Source organism: Gracilinanus agilis, chromosome 1, assembly GCF_016433145.1.
Source record: "Gracilinanus agilis isolate LMUSP501 chromosome 1, AgileGrace, whole genome shotgun sequence".
NCBI classification, from domain to species: Eukaryota; Metazoa; Chordata; class Mammalia; order Didelphimorphia; family Didelphidae; genus Gracilinanus; species Gracilinanus agilis.
This window is the reverse complement of record NC_058130.1, coordinates 718398452-718418692: the sequence shown is the minus strand read 5'-3', so window position 1 is coordinate 718418692 and position 20241 is coordinate 718398452. Positions and strand designations below refer to the sequence as shown.

The window sequence follows — 20241 nt, the reverse complement described above, 5'->3', positions numbered from 1 at the left end:
GGGGCCAATCACAGTTTCCAAATTGACTAGCACTGCCTGGGGTGGGGGGGAGGTGGGTAGTGTCTGTGGGATCCACTTCTCACCTCTGAGAGTGTCAGCTTTTATCAAAGGGTTCACACATTTCTGATTGATTGGATTAAAAGGGTGGAGTTCTCCAGGTAAGTGATTTGTGAATTCTTTTACTTCTTTAAGTAAGTGACTTATGAATTCTCTTACTTGATGGCTAACAAAGTGTTAAATGGGAGTTAAGTAAGTATTAGCTCAAAATAGACAGAGAATAAAGAATTCCCATCCACATGGGAAGATGATAGGGTTTCTTTCTTGTTAGATTTAAGTAGTGGTTTAGGAGGAGGAACTGAAGGAGTTAAGACAGAATGGTATGGATCTTGTAAGAAGGGGAGTAGCACATAGTTGGGGTATGTTCTGCTAACCCCCTGAAAGAATGGTTATGGGACAAAGCTACTCAAACCACCCCTCCTTACTAGAGAGACACTTGGGGTTGCTACACGAGTGGAGGTTCTCCAATATGTACAAGTTAGGGATGAGAAATTAGAGGGAGATATTGTTAGATGGGTTAGAGCTGGGTTAAATTTACTCAAGCCTCCCCACTCCCCTATTGTTGATGGCAGTTCAAATAGAGAACAGTCTACCTTCCACCCACAACCCACAAGAATTCAGTCTCCCTCCCAACAAATCAGTTGCTGTCCAGATCTGACTAGAATCTCGTAACAAGGATTTATTCAGGAATGAAATACTTTGAGGGGTAAAGGAAAAGATATCATGGAAAGGGGAGTAAGGTGATTTCCTAATCCTATTAGCAATCTATCCCTGGGCAAGGTAGTAACAGATATTTCTTCAGAGATCTCCATGCCTAGGCTTTCTGACCCTAGATCCCAGTAAAATTCCTATCCTTAAATTATCACTAGCTAAAGAGAGAATGTAGAAATCAAGGTTCTAAGCAAGGTTGATTAGTCCCCAGGGGCTGGCTCCCCCAGAAGTCCAGGCCCCCTGGCCCAAAATGAAGAAAATGGCTGTTCAGATTCTCCACTGCATACAGGAATAACAGTAGAACAAGTGATTGGTTTGGTCTTCCCAAAAGTCTCAAGGAAACTCTCTGGATTAGCTTGAAAGGTCTTCGGCCCCACAAATTCACTCCTCCCTCCTTGGTTATGCCCCAAGCTTCCAGAGATCCATTAGTTCTCCCAGAATTCCTGGCCCTCCCAGGCCAACTGTCATTCTCTTTCTGGGTCATGTTCCATTTGTCAGCTGCACCTATAGGCTTGCTTAAACTCTTGCAAAGTCTTGTCTAGTCCATTACATATCCATCCCCCTTTTCATTGATTGTGGATCATCAACCTTAAGATCCACATGTCCTATCTACACTACCTTATATAATCCCTTTTCTATCTTAATTCCTCCTACCCCCCAAATGAGAAAGCCTTATACTTATCCTTTCCCTGTGCTATTGCTACTCTTCACTAAGAAGGGTTAGGAAAATGGGTAGAGGAATAATAGGGCATGCAAGATTCAAAATATTTCCAAAGAGTAAACAATTTTGTAACAAACAATGCAAAGTTCTTTGAATGAACACAATGTCCAACTTTTGCTATGGAACAGTTTGTCTAAGATTCTAAGCTATTTCTTTCTTGACTATGCTTTTTAACCACACTTTTTACTTGTTTCTATTTTACATGTATATCCTGTCCATTAATGTAATTTATCTTCTTACTTCTATTAATCTAATTATGCTTTTAACTATCTATGTTCTTAATACAATACTATTCTTATAACAAGGATATAGGTTAGTCCATTAGTACTTCTACTTAGGTTTTTTAACTACTCTTAACCTTATGTTTCTATTCTTTTCCTACTTCTTATTTGCTAGAATTTTGAACTTTCCCTAACTGTCACTATCCCTATTAACTATCTCCTAATTATGTATAATTTTATTAGTATGTTTAGTATTTACATGGTTTGGGACTATTTACATCCCATTCTATGGTTTCCCAACTTATGTTACAGATATTTATAAGATCTTACACTACGTACATCTTTCTGCAATCTGCATTCCAGTGTTAACCAGATACAAGGCTTTGCAGCTTTATATTTGGCTAAAACCTTCATGAGAGTTGCTAACTATTCACATTTATGTACACATTACACATCTATATACTTTTTTCATAATACAGTTTTCTGAAGTGTCAGCTATTTATCAGTTTTGTGTTTTGGTTTGTGTCCTTTTTATGTACTGTGCATGCCTTTACTTCTTGTAATTGTCTTTCTTTTCATGTTGTCTGTAGTGTTGTTCATTTATGAATTTATATAATGTACATGCAATTTTCCCCATCATGTGATGTTAATATGTGTTTTTGTGCTTATCGGCACACCAGTCTTTACACATCCTGTTTCCTATCCTTCTTCTTGCAAAGTTCATGATTTTGGGGCAGCTGGGTAGCTCAGTGGATTGAGAGTCAGACCTAGAGACAAGAGGTCCTAGGTTCAAATCTGGCTTTAGACACTTCCCAGCTCTGTGACCCTGGGCAAGTCAGTTGACCCCCCATTGCCCACCTTTACCACTCTTCCACTTATGAGCCTATACACAGAAGTTAAGGGTTTAAAAAAAAAGTTCATGATTTTTTCATTTCTTTTAAAGTTCCTTTTCCTTTGCATCAGTCTTCCTTTGTGATTTGCTGGTTTTGCTGGTTTCCTATTGTCATCTTTTCTGAAGCTGTTGTGATATTAGAATTTTGGGGTTCCTTGAACTGACCTTGAGATCCCTGATCTAAACTTTCTGTGGACATTTGGATTTCATTTCAAACTACATTTCCCATGATTCAACTTGCTTCCTGTCCTTACATGGTGATGTAAGCTAACGTAAAACAGGAGTATAAGACTCAGAACAGGATTGGTTCTCACTCTCTTTCCTGCTGAACAAGCCAAGTGGGCAGAGGTAATGGCACGGCATTTGAATAAGCTCTTATCTGGCACATGGCTATAATTATCAATATGGATTACAATAAAACCCTAAGATTTTTAAATATATCCTTCTATATTAATTTTATTTGTTATAATTATGGCAACCATGATTTTTAAACATCATAGCAAGTGGTTATAATAATGGGTTTGTTTCCTATTGTCTTTAAATGTGTTATTGGAAATTATGGTACTTTATTTGAATGTGACTTATGAATCTACTATTTTGTAAAAACCATTTACATTCACAGTTCATGCAAAAGCTTAACAGGAAATGGATCTCATTTTTGGGTGAAAAACCTTTCACTAATCGTAAGATATATGTGTATATATATATACATATATATACACACACACATATATATATATGCACATATATATACACACACATATATATATTTCTTTTTTTAAACATTCTTTTATTATTTTTTCCTTGTATGTGCAATACAATGTGTTTTTCTCTCTCATTTTTATACTTGAAAACATTGTATTTTTCCCTGAATTTTTAATTTTCTTATTGCTTTTCCTGTTTTTTTAATAGAATAATTGACTCTTTTTCCTTTTTTCATTTTTGTACTGAAAGTACATATAATAAATGTTAATCCTTTTTTTAAAACCCTCATCTTCCATCTTGGAGTCAATACTGTGTATTGGCTCTAAGGCAGAAGAGTGGTAAGGGTAGGCAATGGGGGACAAGTGACTTGCCCAGAACCTAAGACTTTCCATCTCTAGGCCTGGCTCTCAATTCACTGAGCTACCCAGATTACCCCAGGTTAATTGTTTTTTGATTTTACAGTAATATAAGTTTAATATAAATATATATTTGCTATAATATTAATGCATACCCAAAAAGCCTTAGACTATGGTAAACTGCCAATTATTGGTAAATATTGTGGGACTGTGGTTAATGTCTCTCTGTCTGATTCCAGGAGGGAACTCAGGAGCCACTAAACACTGCTAGAAGTCACAAGGTCATGGAGACTGACTGAGAATCTGTGAAGTGCCAAGGAGCAAAAGGTCATGCAGACCCATCCCAATCCAGATGGGATTGAGGAAGTTCTATGCCAATACTGAAGGGCTTGAAACTAGTGGTTGAGGTTTGGGGTTGCAGCTTTTCTGACATATATTAGAGGTCAGACTTCCCCTGAGCTTCATCCCTAGCCAAGTACCTAAGATTGGCTATCATGGCTCATCCCTGAGAAGATGCAGGCAAATCAGACCAGGGAGAGACACTTCCCTTGCACATATATTTGGTCTTGTTGTTTCTCTTATATATAGAATAGCAACTTTCTGTAGTCCTGGCTCCTGAATGGACAATTGCAAACTGCTTAAATCACTTTCATTGGGCTTGATTCAAGGACCTGTTATGGATTTATTTTGCCTTACATTTTTTGCACATAAGACTTTGACATTTTACATTTCATTCACAAGTTAATTTTTCTCTTTCATTTGGATTTTATTTTATTTTTATTTTTTGTTTCTTTTGCCAATTGATTTCATACAACCCCATAACTCAGCCACATATCCTTGGCTGATCTGGGTTTTGGCCTTAACCCTCTTCAGGGGAGAATGTCTTATTAACTCTTCTAAGAGGTGTGTGTAAGTTTTATAATCAGAATGTCTGTATTATAATCTATAATGTAAAAATTTAACTCTTTTAAGAGTAATTTCAGGGAGGAATGTATGATTCTCCTCAGAAGGGAATGTATGTTTTGTAATCTATAATGTAAAGTTTAAATTCTTTTGAAAGTAATTTCAGGATAAGAAATTTGCCATCTCCCCAGAATCCAGACAAGAGCCTGTTTGGAGAAGACACTATGAAGATGCCTGAAGAACTTACACTGCATCATGAAGATCCCAATGAACTTTGGGTGCAGTTGGTTGAACTATGGGAAGTTGATTGCATTTGTTTTGAATGTACACACTTATGCCAAAAGGGACTGCCCCCAATTGGCTTTTTGTCAATGCGGCTAGCAATCATTGTTTTTGTCCTCTTTTCTTTTATCCCCAAATTTCTGTAATTTAAAAGTTGACTATGTTTACAAGATCCATCGGGAAGACCAGGCTTTCCTCTGGATCTCAGGGGGGAATGTGCTATTGGAAATTTGGGATTCCTTGAACTGATCTTGAGATCCCTGATCTAAACTTCCTGTGGACATTTGGATCTCATTTCAAACTACATTTCCCGTGATTCAACTTGCTTCCTGTCCTTACATGGTGATGTAAGCTAACGTAAAACAGGAGTATAAGTCTCAGAACAGGATTGGTTCTCGCTCTCTTTCCTGCTGAACAAGCCAGGTGGGCAGAGGTAATGGCACAGCATTTGAATGAGCTCTTATCAGGCACATGGCTATAATTATCAATATGGATTACAATAAAGCCCTAATATTTTTAAATATATCCTTCTATATTAATTTTATTTGTTATACTGGCTAATATTTGATGGTAGTCTGCCCAAGTTGACTGTAGTGATCTCTAGTTTGGATCTGGAATGGTGTGAATTGTGCTGATTTATCAGTTGTGTTAATCAATTGTGTGTGGGTTTATGTTTCATGCACTTTCTTAAGTTTCTATTTCTTGGTTATTGGTTTGTTCTTCTTGTTCTAATTGATTTGGATGTTCTGCAAATTGCTTTTCTTTCTTTACATGACAAGCATTGTACCAAGAGTCTCTGTTTGGGACTTTAATCGCAGTTGAGGAAGTGAGTAATACCTGATGTGGTCTGGTTCATTTTACATCAAGTGGTGACTTTCTATCAAAGTTCTTTAAGTACACCATGTCTCCAGGCTTTACATTGTGGATCTCAAAGTCAATAGGCTGTCTTTGCTGCAAAATTCCTAGCTCATGCAGTTCTGTCTTTTGCAAAGTAGATATGTAGCTGTATAATTTCCAATCTGATGCTAACATAGATGCATATGCCAGTTTGCATAGTTTTCCTGCCCATACTGCATGTCCATACAATGATTCAAATGGTGATATGTGGAGATCAGTGCTTGGTTTTGCTCTCAGATAGTATAACACAATAGGTAAAGCATCTATCACTTTAGGTGAGTTTCTGGACCAATGGTTCCAAAACTTTTTTGGCCTACCACTCTCTTTCCAGAAAAAATATTACTTAGCCCCCTGGAAATTAATTTTTTTAATGTTAATAGCAATTAATAGGAAAGATAAATGCACCTATGCCCATCACCATATCCCTGGATTGCTGCAGCACCCACCAGGGGGTGGTGGTTCCCACTTTGGGAATCACTGTTCTAGACAGACCTTTCTTATCAGTGTTTTGATATCCCTATTAGGCCTTTCCACTTGTCCTGCAGAGGATGTGTGGAAAGATCCCTGTATCCCCAAGTTTTTATAGACTTCCTTTAAAATATAATGGGTAAAAGGTGTCCTTCTGTCCGAGTATATCCATGCTGGTATGGAAAATCATGGGATGATTTCTTTTAACAGAGTCTTTACAACAAAGGCTGCATTGTTCTTTTTAGCAGGATACACCTCTGGCCAACCAGTCAGGCAATCAACAATGACCAGACAGTATTTGAACCCTCCATTACTTGGTATATTGAGGAAATCAATCTGCAGATTTTCAAACAGAGTTTGAGCTAATGGTCTCCCCACTAAATCTTTGCTCTTATAACTTGCTTGATTCAATTTCATGCAGATGTTACATTTCTGACACTCTTTTTGCAACTAAGGTTATATTTGGAGTTATCCAGAATTTTCTGATCGAGTCAATGACTGATTCAGTGCCATAATGTTTCTTTTCATGGATTGCATTATACACTGGGTAATACAAGGCTTCTGGCAGGATGGGCTTGCCTGACTCTGTAACCCAGATTCCTTCTACTAGTTTGGCCCTATAGTTTTTTTCCCATTTCTGAACTTCCCTGGGATCATAGACTTTTTTCAGTGTCCTCCTCCATCAGGGTAAAGGTCAGAATGTGGGTAGGACCAAATCTAGCTACATATTTTGCCATGACATCCACCCTGTGGTTGCCTAATGATGTTTTATGTAACTCCTTCATGTGACTTTTGCAATGCATGACTGCTACTTCTTTAGGTAGTTAGTTGTATTGTCTCAAGAAGTAGCAAAATAAGATCGCCATAAGCTATGGCTTTTCCTCCAGATGTAATAAAACCTCTGTGCCTCCAGATTTCTCCCATAGCATGCAGGACATTGAATGCATAGCCACTGTCTATGTAGATTTTGACTTTTTTATCTTTTGCTATCTGTAGAGTCCTCAACAAACTGATTATTTCTGCCTCTTGAGCACTGACTACATTTGGTAATAAAACATACTACAAAGTTTCTGTCTGAGTCACTACTGTTGTTCCCACAAAATTTTTTCCTCTGTGCATGTATGCAGAGCCATTGGTATAGAGTTCAAGTTCTGGCTCTTCAATGGGCATATTCTTTAAGTCTACCCTTGTTTTCTGTACTATCTCCAAGGTATCTTTGCAATCATACACAGGCTCTCCTCACATAGCTAGTTGAGGGAGTAGAGTTGCTGGATTTAGTGACTGACAATGTTTTAATCTAATGTTTTCATTGTTCAGGAGTGTTATTTCATATTGAGACAGTCTTTGTGGAGTAAATGCATGTAGATTGCTGTTTTTTAATCCTGCTCTCTATGTTATGTGGGAAGTATACTGTTAACTTGCTTCCTAATACCAAATCATATGCTTTTTTTTATCATGAGCACTACAGCTCCAACTGCACGGAGACAATGAGTCATTCCTTTCTCTACTGTATCAAGTTGGGAACCATAGTATGCAATAAGTATTAAATTTTGTCCTAGGTATTGCCTAGGACACCTGAAGCTGTGCCCTTGTCCTCATGGACAAACAGGTGGAATTCTTTGGTGTAATCAAGGATTGCCAGGGCAGGGGCTGTGAAAACTGCACTTTTAAGTTTAGAGATTGCATTTCAGTGTTCCTTTGAGAGTTTCAGAAGTTCTGAGACAGAGTTCCTGGTCAGATCACTAAGACATCTAGATATTTGATTATAGCCAGGAATCCCCTGTCTATAGAAACCTGTCACTCCCAAAAATGCATGCAGTTGTTTCTTAGTAGTTAGCACACAAAGTTTTTGGATATCTTCCTTGTGTCCTCCTCCAATATGAATCCCAAATATTCTACTCCATACAATACCCATTGCAACTTGGACTTTGATACTTTATGTCCTCTCTTGCACAACTCTTGCAAAAGAGTCACTGAGTCTTCCTGACAGATTTTAGCATTCAAGCTTGCAATCAACAACTGTTCCCTATCTCTTCCCCAAAGTTTAGGATGAAATTCTGTAGCTAAGGGGTTGAGAAAGGTGAATTTTGCATTTCCTACACAGCTGCTACCATCTTGCCATTCAGTGGGTTGTTTCTTTAAAATCAAGTTCTTGCCAACATCTAGACTCTTTTGCTCTTTAACCTCTAACTGTGATACTGTGTCTAAAGCAATTGAATGGGAAAGAATTGTTGCATCTAATTCCTACGAGGTTAGTGAAAGTGTTCCTTTCTGGAAACTTTGTAAATCCTTGCTATAATATTCTTTATGCAAGTTGCCCCTTTGCTTTATAATTGGAATAAAGAGAGGAATTTGAGTTCTTGATGATTCTAAACCAGTTTGCAAAATCTCGTGATGTGAGTTTTTGCAATGGCCTGATTTATCTTCATGCTTCTCACCCAATGTGTGTGATATGGAATGAGAAAGCTGATCCCTTATATAATCATCCTCATTAATGCCAAAGATTTCTTTGCGCATTTGCATTATCTCTTCCCATTGCTCATTATCTACCACAGATCTATGTGTATCCTCTGTGTAGATTACTTTAGACACTTGCTCTATTTTGCCCAGATTTCCCATTTTTGCTTTCCTCATCTCTATTGGACTCTGCCCCATCCAAATTACATTGATTGATAGGTTTTAAATCTAAAATCTCAATTCATAATGATTTCTTTGGTTTCGTTCCCATTTGTACATATCTCTCCATGTCATCTAATGAAGGTGTTTGACTGTACTTTTTACATGCATGATTGCAGCATGCACCCTCATGTTTATTTTCATCTTGTCTTTTGGATTCATTATTCTTAGCCCATTTTGAATTATAAAACGTCTTTCTGTTATCTCTTTGATTATTGTTATTTCTTGAAAAATCTATTTGTTGCTTAAATCTACAAACACGAATGATGTGTCCAATCCTTCCACATAAATAGCAATGAGGTGATGATTTTGATTTTGGGGTGCTGTTGGCAGGTTGTCTAAATTGATTTCTACTTGTTTGGAGAGCAAAATTCTTTACCTCCTCTATTTCCTTCTCCCGTCTACTCTGTTTTAATTGGCACTTTAAATCTGCTATGATCTCATCTTTATCATTATCAGATTGCCTAGCCAGTCTTGCTTCTTTCTGTTTTGAATCATGTATATACGCCGCATGTTGCGTAACATCCTCCAGTGGTAGTGATTCCCACTGTGGACAACTTTGCCTGAAATAATTTTGTATCAGGATTGAGGTTCCCTTTACAAATTGTCTCCTTATTTGAACAATTGTATCCTGGGCATGTGTGTCTCTAAGTCCTAGAATTGTTTCTGCAGCTTCAATAACTCTATCTAAAAAACTGCTCGGGTGTTCTTCCCCTTGCATTTTTCGAATTTCTGCCAGGCATTTGGTCTTTTTGCAAATGATCTCATTGCTTCAATAAGATCTGCTCTGCATCTTAACAAGTATCTCATGTTAGCATGTTGAGTGAAATCCAGGTCCTGATGCATCTGTGGCCATGACTCTAAATTGGGATTCGTTCTAGTTTCATTGAGGAATTTTTCCTTTTCGAGGGAGAGTAAAATTCCCCCAAAAGAAATTTGACATCATCGAAACTAGGATTAAAAAGAGTGAACACCCTTTTTAATTCTTTTAGACTCTTGTAAGGTTTTTCGTAGAACTTAGGGAAACGCCTTTTCAAAACTTCCATATCACTAGGAGTGAATGCCTTGTATGTATTAACATGCACCACCCCCTCTCCAGGCTGCACAATAGTCCTGTCCACTATTGGGAGTACAGAGACCATTGCATTTTGGATAGGTTGCTCTTTTTCGGTTTCCTTTTGCCCTAAAAATTTAGATTCCACTATTTCTAACTGTAAGATCATATGCTTATCAAGTTCTCTGCCTTCACGGATTTGTTTCAACTCCTGAAACAGTAGTTTGATGTTCTCTACTAGTTCCTTGCATTCATTATCGGGTTTTGGAGAAGATGCCTTGTAATAATTGAACAGATGAGTCAGAACCGCTTTTGAAATTGTCATGAAGTGCCATAGAGATAGAATAATTGCTACAGCTGTGGGTATAAAGCATATACATTCGGCTAATGTAAAGGCAAACCATTTATAATAATCATAAATTTCAATCAATTGTTGTATTAAATTTGGTACCTTCATCAGCCAAAATATATATAGTTCCTGCATAAAAGACCAAGCCAGTGAGGAAAGACTGCTTAACATGAGTCATTCTTGCTAGATTCATTTTTTTTGATTCAGAAGATTGTAGGTTTTTGTTTGACTGTGCTCGCCAGATGTTATAGGGGATTTGGAAGGATGATATCAGGGACTTGGAAGGTAGATAATATGGGTTGTAGGTAGGATGTAATAGGGAGATTGAGGCTGAAGCTAGGGGTAATAACTGGTAGGATCAGGGAACAAGACGAGGCAAGGGATCCAAGGCTGGGAGATAATCAAGTGAATATACCAGGTAATTAGAGAAGTTAAGGCAATATGGTGGATAAGGAAGATTCAATGATGAAGGATGGCAGCTTAGGAGGTAGGAGAAAGTGAGGGAATGTCTGAAGTCAGGGAGTATAACACTGAGGTAACAAGGATTTCCAGGGAGAAGAGGAATTAATCTAAACAGGCAATCAGCAGCATCATACAGACTAGGTGTGTTAGTTAAAATCACCTGGGGTTCTATTTGGAAGGATTGAACCTCAATATAGTGTATGACAAACTTCTGTGGACCTGTGGGGGTCCTTAAAACTACATTTCCCATGGTCCAATGGGTTTCCTGTTTCGGATTACGTATTCAAGGTGAGGGACTGTTTTAAATAGGGGGGAAGTGACTTTGAACTTTCTCTTTAGCTACCTGAGCTCGCGGAGAGAGGAATGGTAAATGGCGGAGGGTGAGGTTGGAATAGGTTGCTTACAGGCACATGGTCAGTTTATCTCTATCAGCATGGCTTTTATTAAAATACTATTCTCCCTTTTGATCTCGGCCCTCATCATTTTTAATCATAACATAGGACTTAGACTAAAGACAAACTGAAGGGAAATAGACTAATTGAAATTAAATATAGGCTTTAGTTAATTTCACAGGAAGGGACTTGTTTTGAAGTTACACCTCCTTCAAGATGGATACCCTGGCTTCCCTTCAAGCCCAGAGTATGTTGATTCTATTCCTCTTCTTCCCTTTCTTACTAATTAACTGTCAAAGTAACTAAAAGGTCTGTTTTAAACACAAAAGGGGTTTATTGTCTTCTCAGGTTAAATTGTCAGGTAAAAGGATTAAAGGAAGCCCTAACAGCTGATTAAAGAAACCTCAGGTGGGGGAAGGGAAGCAGGAATGGAGTTTGAGCAAGGTCCTGCCCTGACTCAGTTCTCAAGGTGATTTTGAAATCAAAAGGGATTATGATGATGGCTACCAAACCTCTCTAGATAAGTACTGCAAGAGTAGAGCTGAACTCTCACAGATTTGAAACTACTCTCTGATTTCAATCTCCTTATTCACTCCTATCAGACATTTAGGTAAGGGAAAGGAAGGTAGGGAAATGAGGTTGGGTATGAAGATTCAAAGGGTTTATCTAAATTAACAAATCTCAAAAAAACACTCCAAAATTAGGCTAGGTTTCCAATCTCAAGAAGGAGAAGAAGCAGCTCAGCTGGCCCTGGTTCTCTCCACGAGTTCCCAGGGCCAACTGACCCTTCCTTCCAAGATTCTAAACTCCTAACTGACATTAGAACTCATCCAAAGCCTGCAAAACTGCTATGTCCCCCGTCTCTGTTATACACATTCGAGCTTGCAATCAAAATGTCATTGACGTAATGGAGCAGTTTGCTGTCTTGGAATTTTATGCTTTCTAGATCCCTTTTCAATATTTGGCAGAATATTGATCCAGAATAGCAGAATTCTTGAGGAAGATGGGACCATGTGACCTGATTGAATTTCCAAGTGAATGCAAAAATGTTTTGACTGTCTTTAGCTAATGGGATAGTGTGAGAAGCACTGCACAGATCAAACACACTAAAATATCTTGCATTGCTTGGGATCTCAGATATTATTTCGTTTGGACTTGGTATGACAGGATGATGTTTTTTCACAAAGTTGTTTAATGCTCTCAGATGTTGTATTAGTCTCCACTGAACTTTGTTCTGTGCATCAAGTTTGTTCTTCTTTATGATCATGATTGGGGTATTAAAATCTGAAATGGTTGGAACTAAGATTTTCTGTTGCAAGAGAATTTCTATAATTGGTGTTATACCCTCTATTGCTTCCTTGTTCATCCTGTATTGGGGAACCAAGACAAACCCAATACCAATAAAGGAAACATTTCCTATTATCTGGGGTTTGTCTTGGTTGGTATTGGGTTCTGTTGATATTATTTCTGGCTTGCAATGTAGCTAAGTTTTTTATCTCTTCTATTTCTTTCTGTTTAATTGTAGTTTTTGCCTCTTTTTATTGTCTTTTGAGACCAATAATGGTCTCGTCCTTGCTTTTCTCAGTTTGTTTATCTTTGTCAATTATTCCCTGTGACCCAAAACGTTTTTCTCAATAGCCATTTTTCTCAAATCTTCTAGGGGTAGCTCCTCCCACACAGGAAAGTGCAGTTAGAAATCGGATATGTTATATGGAAATAGTAAAATTTTAATCTTTGGTTATAGGGAGAGGATAAAGGTGAGGTAGGTATTAGGAAGAGGAATGAATGGGGATGGCTGAATGTAGGGAAGGAAAGAATGAGGTGGTATATTTGATTGGTAAGGGAATAGGTGGGGTATTCAGGAGAGGCAGCTTAAAACAGGCTAGACACTGAAAGGTAGAGACAAAGGCCACTGGGGAGTAGGCTGAACCCTTCAAGGCAAGAAAGGTACCCCTAGGGACACAAAGGATTTGGGCCAGTCAGAAGTGTTTAAATCTGCCTTGAGGGCTTTCCCTTGTTAGTTTCTCAAGTCCCTTGAGGGAGGAGTTGAAGGGCTCCTCCCTGCCAGTCAAACTGATGGCAGGAAGTCTCGGGTAAGGACTTCCTGCCAAGATGGATGCCCGCCGTTCCCTCAAGAAATAAAGAGAAAATAATTCCTTCCCTCTTCAACCCTTGCTTAAATTTTCGACACAATGATTCACCAAAGGGTTTGAGTGGGTAACAAAGGGGTTTATTGATTTTAGGGTTGATCAGAAAGGAGAAAGGGGTTTAGGGTTTTGTAATAGCCACTAGGGAGAAACTGAAGCTGGGGGAAAGGTCAGGAGAGGGTTAGACTGAAGGAGAGCCTGCTCTCCCAGTCTGAAGATTTGGCTGCCTTAAAGTAAAATATATACTAGATCAATAAAATAATGGATAGGTTGATTTAAAGATGTCCTACTTGCCTACAGAAAACTAAACCCACAAAGTCTAATCACCAAAATCAAAACCACCCTTCCTCCCAGAGCCCAAAGGGAAAATCAGGTAAGATAATAGGGGTATAATATGGAGAAAGTCAGGGAGAAGTCCAGAGAAATCAGCTAAGTTCAAATTGCCAGAGACAAAAAAGCACAGGCCAAAGCAAAGCCAAAAGCCAAAAGCAGAGCCCCAGTTGGACCTTCTGCTCTCTTCAAGCCTCAGGTCCCAACTGCACTTTTGTGAACATTCCAAGAGTTCTAACTGCCAGGAAGTTTACAGTTGACTCTTGCCAGAGCAAAAAGCTTCTGTTGCATTCTTGCATTACATATATGATGGGTAGGCTTCTTCCTTTTACAAATTGCCTATGGATATGCTGCAGATTTATCTCTTCCAGGTCCATGAACCCCAAAATTATTTCTCTGGCTTCGAGTACTCTATCTAGAAAGGTACTTGAATGTTCCCCAATCTTTTTCTTTAATGCCTCACTGACTCCATGTGTTTGGTCTCTTTGCAAATATCGACATCGCTTAGGTCAAATCCTCCCTACACCTCTTCAAAAATGTGTAGTTTATTGGGTTGGACAGTTCAAGGTCTGAGTAAAGCCTCAGGCCATGATGTAAGACTATTATTAGTTCTTGTTTCCTGTATGAATTGTTGTGCTTGTGAGGGTGCAAATAATTCTTCAAGAAGAATTTCTATGTCCTGGTAAGGAGGATCATAAAGTCTTATGGCTCTTTTCCATTCTTTTAAGCACTTTTGTGGGGATTTGTCCCAATTAGGCATTCTCTTTTTAAAAATTTTCAAGGTCACTACTTGAGAAAGATCTGTGGGTTTTCAAATGTACTATTCCCCAGTCTGCCTATAGGATGGACTTGTTTTGTAGGAGGAGTATATGAATTGAGGCTTCTGCTCCTTGTACTGTGTTGTTGCTATTACTGTCAGTCCCCTATTTGTCAGTTTCTTTTGTCTCTACTAGTTGCAGTATGTTTTCTTGATCTTTAGCTTTTTCCCCATACTTTGCCATCTCATCTTGAATCATTTTTGCTAATTCCTGTTTTAAGATTGCCAAGGAACAGATTGGAACAGATATGTCCTAATATCTGTCCCACCAGTTCTTCAATGCCCAATAGAATTGGAGAAAGGATGCTAACATGGCCATGAATTTTGGAGCAAATACAATAATTTTTCTCTAATTCTACTTTCATCCATCTCTATGTGTCTATTAGGTGAATCAATTGCACTACGTAGTTTAGAATTGTTTCTACCCACCACCCATAAATCATTGCCCAGAAGGAGTAAAGTAACAGGGTACTACTAAATAATGTGAATAGTACTCATCCTAAAGCCCATTCCATATTCCCAGCCTTGTATCTTTCTTAATGGATCTGTATCTGTTAGTATATTCCTTGCTCTGCCTTTTATAAGAGCTTTGTCCCTAGGGAATCTCTGTAGTCAGGCTGTGGTTGACCCAAAATGGTTATCATCTGTCTGCTATTCAGGTCTTTCTATATTAAATTGTTCCTTCTGTATGTTCCAGGTTCTTTATTTTGGGTTTGGCTCACCACTATGTAAGAAGGGGGGTAGCAGATAGTTGGGGTATGTTCTGGTAACCCCCTGACTGAATGGTTATGGGACAAAGCTACTCATACCACCCCTCTTTACTAGAGAGACACTTGGGGTTGTTACATGAGTGGAGGTTCCCCAATATAGACAAGTTAGAGATGATAAGTTAGAAGGAGATGTTGTCTAATGAATGAGCCCCCCCAAAAAAACCTGACAATTGCTCAGAGCTGGGATAAATTTACTCAAGCCTCCCTGATCCCCTATTGTTAATGGCAGTTCAAAATGGAGAGCAGTCCACCTTCTACCCACAACCCACAAGGATTGGGTTTGTTTGACTTGTCAAGATGATATGCCCATAACCTCCAATAAGAATACTCTTTAGAATTCTTATAACCAATGGCCAGTTTTAGTTCTTTCAAAACTTTAAAGTCAAATGAACCAAATCTTGGCCAGCTAAATGATTTTAGTATCCAGGCTTTGCAAAATTTTTTCACCTCCTTCTTTGACATCCAGTACTCTTTGGGAAACCCTTGTTCATTCCAACTACATTGTACCTTATGCAATGGAAAACCCTAGAGTACTTTACTGGTTTTATTCTGTTTATTTCTCATATTGTCTGGTCTTTTGACTGAATTTAGAAGAAAATTTTCTGGTTTTTCTGTCCTGATCTGCCTATTGGAGATGTTTTGACTATTGCTATGAAGTTATAAAGTCATAAATATCTATAGTTATATAAAGTTATAAAGTTCTAGGGAAGGTATTCAGGGAAGAAATAACATAATGAAATGGCCATAAGTGTAATAATTAAAATTATGAGACTGATAATAGCTTAAGAACTTTATTAAATCAAAGTAGTAGTAGTAGTAGTAGTACTACTACTACTACTAGTAGTAGTAGTAGTAGTAGTAGTAGTAGTAGTAGTAGTAGTAGTAAAGATAGGGAAAGATAGGAGACAGGTAGAGAGATACTTAGTTTTCTGATTTATTGGTTGCCATGATGAGCCTGTGGCTAAACTCCAACAAGGGTTCCTTCAGCTCTCCAAGCTCTAGGCAGAAGACCCAGACAGGCTCCTGGTCTGACCTCATAAGTTCTTTTCTCCACCCACTAACTCTCCTATATCACATATCAGGAATCAACCATAGTTTCTTAATTTGCCTGGGCCACCCAGGAGGACAGTGCCAATGGTATCAGTCCTGTCTCATTGGTTCCTTGGTTCTTTAACTTATTTTCTCTGAGGGTTCATCTATACCTGAATTTATTTAGTGGTCTTTGACCTCCAGGTCACTGTGAGATGATGTTAAAAAAAGCAACATAATGGAGAGAGAAATTTGCTTCCAACACAAGTGAGCTGCCTAATACGGTAGAGACTTCCCTGATCCTCTGAGACATTTATCGAAATTGGTAGTTAAAAATTAGTTACTAAGAGGGGGCAGTTGGGTAGCTCAGTGGATTGAGAACCAGGCCTAGAAATAGGAGGTCCTAGGTTCAAATCTGGCCTCAGACACTTTTCAGTTGTGTGACTCTGGGCAAGTCACTTGACCTCCATTGCCTTAAAAAAAAAAAATTAGTTACTAAGTCTTTGGTTCCAAAAGAACAGATGACCTATATACTCTTTGGGATGCCTAGCTCAGATCTAAGTCTAAAGCTGGAATTCTTAACCTTTTTTATGTCATGGACCACTTTGGTAGTGTAGTGAAGCCTGTAGATGCCTCTTCAGAATAATGCTAGTACAATTTAAAAATACATAGAATTAAAAAAAAAAGAAAAAAGAAAAAAAAATACATAGAATTATAAGAAAACTGATTATCCTGAAATAAAGTTATCACAATATTTTTCATAACAAGTTTCATGGACACCAGATTAAGAACATCTGATGTAAAAAGTATGATAATTGTGACTTTAACCAATCAGAATTGTCCCTGTCTCCATCCCATCAGGAAACACCACTTGCTTTGGGAATTGATTAATTTGAAACTAAACCATACCAGTATTTTGATTTTGGCACAATGAAGTGCATCTACTCTCACTTCCCAAAAGACTCTTAGATACAAATAGAATCAAGCAAAGAAATAAAATGGGAAATATATTTCAATGACTTTATCTCGGGCTGTCTCTCCACCCCTACCCCTCACCTTCTTACAAGAGAATTTTACCAGTCTCTTAGCATCCTCAGAATCCAGTTGGATGCAGTGCAAGGATCCTTGACTCCACTAGCTGCTGCCAGCATTCTGAAAGCAAGTTACAGAAAGGTAGGCATAGTGGTGGGAGGGGAAGGAATGTTCTATTCAATAAAATAGAACTATCTTCCCCAAAGTCTTTAGCATTCTCCTTCTAGTAGAGGCTTGCTTGTTAAGTTCAACAATGATTTCTTCTTTGTTATCCATTGCCTCATATGGTAAGAGAAGACATAGGGACTTTTCCTAGCTCCTTTCCTTCTACCAGATTTAATTGATGGACTTGGTTTGGATAATGCATCATCTTGTAGATCCCCAGGGGACAAGCCAGTTTCCAGGGAATAAATGTACAATTCCCTGGGAAATGTAGTTTCAAGCCTTAGTGGACCTATCTGGCAGAGTGTCCAAAAGGGACAGAAAGTGGAGATAAGCAAGAAATAGAAGAGGCACTGGGCACAAATCTGGCTGCTTTGTTGGAAATCATGTTATTCTGAGCTGGAGGAAGGCTGGGACCAGCTTTAGGAGCAACAGCAGCAGTGAATATGATGGCATCCTGAGAGGCAGTTTCCAATTTCTGGCTACTAGGAGAAGAGAAGACTACAACACCTATTCCGCATATTACAGAAATTAGAACTGCAAAGAGTTATGCATGAGAGGTCTGGAATGGTCAATGATGGTGGATCCCTTGAACTCAGGAACTCTGAGCTACAATGAGACTAAAGCTGATCCAGGCTGTCATGTAGTAATGAGGTGAGCCCCCTGGTAGGAATGGGAGGGAATAGGCTGCCTTAGGAGAGAGGAAATAGCTCTGGTCACAAATAGAAAAGGCCAAAGTTCCCACACTGATCAGCAGGGTGTTGGAACCAAGAATAGCTGCTGAACTTCCAGAATAGGCAAGATATGAAGATCCAGTCTCCTCCTCTCTCCTCCTCTTCTCCTCTCCCCAGTGCCACTAAATGAGTATCCACTGCCACAGCCTTTTCAGTCTCAGGAACCATGGCTTCTGGAGTAACTGTGAATGATGAAGTAAACAAAGTTTTTAATGACATGAAAGTAAGGAAATCTACACAAGAGGAGATTAAAAAAAAAAGAAAGTAAGCAGTTCTCTTCTGTTTAAGTGATGACAAAAACCAAATAATTGTAGAGGAAGCAAAGCAGATTTTGGTGGGTGACATTGATGATACAGTAGAGGACCTCTACACATCTTTTGTGAAGTTGCTACCTCTGAATGATTGCTGGTATGCTTTGTATGATGCCACCTACGAGACAAAAGATTCTAAGAAAGAAGATCTAGTATGTATATTCTGAGCTCCTGAATATACACCTTTAAAAAGCAAGACAATTTATACTAGTTCTAAAGATGCTATTAAAAAGAAACTTACAGGTATTAAACATGAGTGGCAAGTAAATGGATAGGAGGATATTAAGGATATCAAGGATGATAATAAGAATATTAAGGATCATTCAATGCTTGTAGAGAAATTGGGAGACAATGTAGTAGCTTCACTTGAAGGAAGGCCTTTATAAAATCACAGTGAAATGCCATCTGGAAATAGCTTCCATTTCTGCAGCTCCATTATTTGGAATAGTGTTAAGTTTTTTCCCCCACCAGACCTTCTCAGAAAACATAAAGAAGGGAGCAGCTAGGTAGCTCAGTGGATTGAGAGCCAGGCCTAGAGACGGGAGGTCCTAGGTTCAAATCCGGCCTCAGACACTTCCCAGCTGTGTGACCCTGGGCAAGTCACTTGACCCCCATTGCCTACCCTTACCACTCTTCCACCTATAAGTCAATACACAGAAGTTAAGGGTTTAAAAAAAAAAAGAAAACATAAAGAAGATGTCATTAATAGTGTAAGCAGCCTACCAGTGATTGCCATTAGACTGTTTCATCCTGGTAGTTTTATGTAGAACCCAAGAAATGCCTTCACATCATATTTTAGCCAAAACAAATTGGCATTATATACCTCCCTTGCAGAACTAAGATGAAAATGATAGTCAATATGAATAGCTTAGAAACTGCAAAGGGTTAGCTGATTTGAATGCCTTGAAAGTATGATCCACTGGTTAGATGCTAAATTTCATTCAGTATTAGAGTTGTGCTTGATTGCAGTTCCTGAAGTTCTTGTGCTTTGTACACCTAACCTGCCTTTAACATGCCTATTGTGACATGGCAGCACATATGTGCATGTATATACACATACATATATCTACACATATGTATAACTATACACTGAAAGCATTTTATAAGTTTGTTCCCCTCAAAAAGGAATGCCAATTAAATTGTCATAACTGTCATCAAATTATTGTAGTACCTCAGTGTTCATTCCTGTTATCTACATATCTCCCTAAATGCCTTTTTATTCTCCATTGAATGTACACTACAGAACAGGAGTAGGAGTTAAGTGTTTACAATGTGAGTCTTACAGCAATAAAGTATTTTGAATAACGTAGTTATAATGGCAATTTCTGTATGAAAAGAGCCTTAAATGGAACATTGTTTTTGAGATCAAAACCCCCACCCCCACAAAATTGAAAACATTGCAATAAAACTTGTGGCTTATTAAAAAAAATATGAAGACTCGGTCCCTATCACTATACACCCCCATCCAAAAAAAACTTTTTTTGAGTAAGGGAAAAGGGAGTAAGGGCATTGAGAGTAGATAGTTTTGTTTTGTTTTGTTTCATTTTGTTTTCTAATGGGATAGCCATGAAATGAAGAGATATAATAATATTAGCTCTTCATTTATATAACACTTTGTTTGTTTAATTTTGTCATCACAGCAGCCTCGGGAGACAGGAATTATTATCATCCCCATATTATAGAAGAGGAAGCTGAGCTAGGCAGAAGCTAATTGAATTGCCCAGAGTCACACACCTAGTTTCTGATGTATTTGATGTATTTGA

The 20241-nt window shown here is 38.3% G+C and overlaps 1 pseudogene; it reads left to right on the top strand.

The window, feature by feature from the left end:
• The first annotated feature begins 18333 nt into the window (after positions 1–18333).
• Positions 18334–18864, top strand: LOC123243095 (annotated as a pseudogene).
• The last annotated feature ends 1377 nt before the right edge of the window (positions 18865–20241 follow it).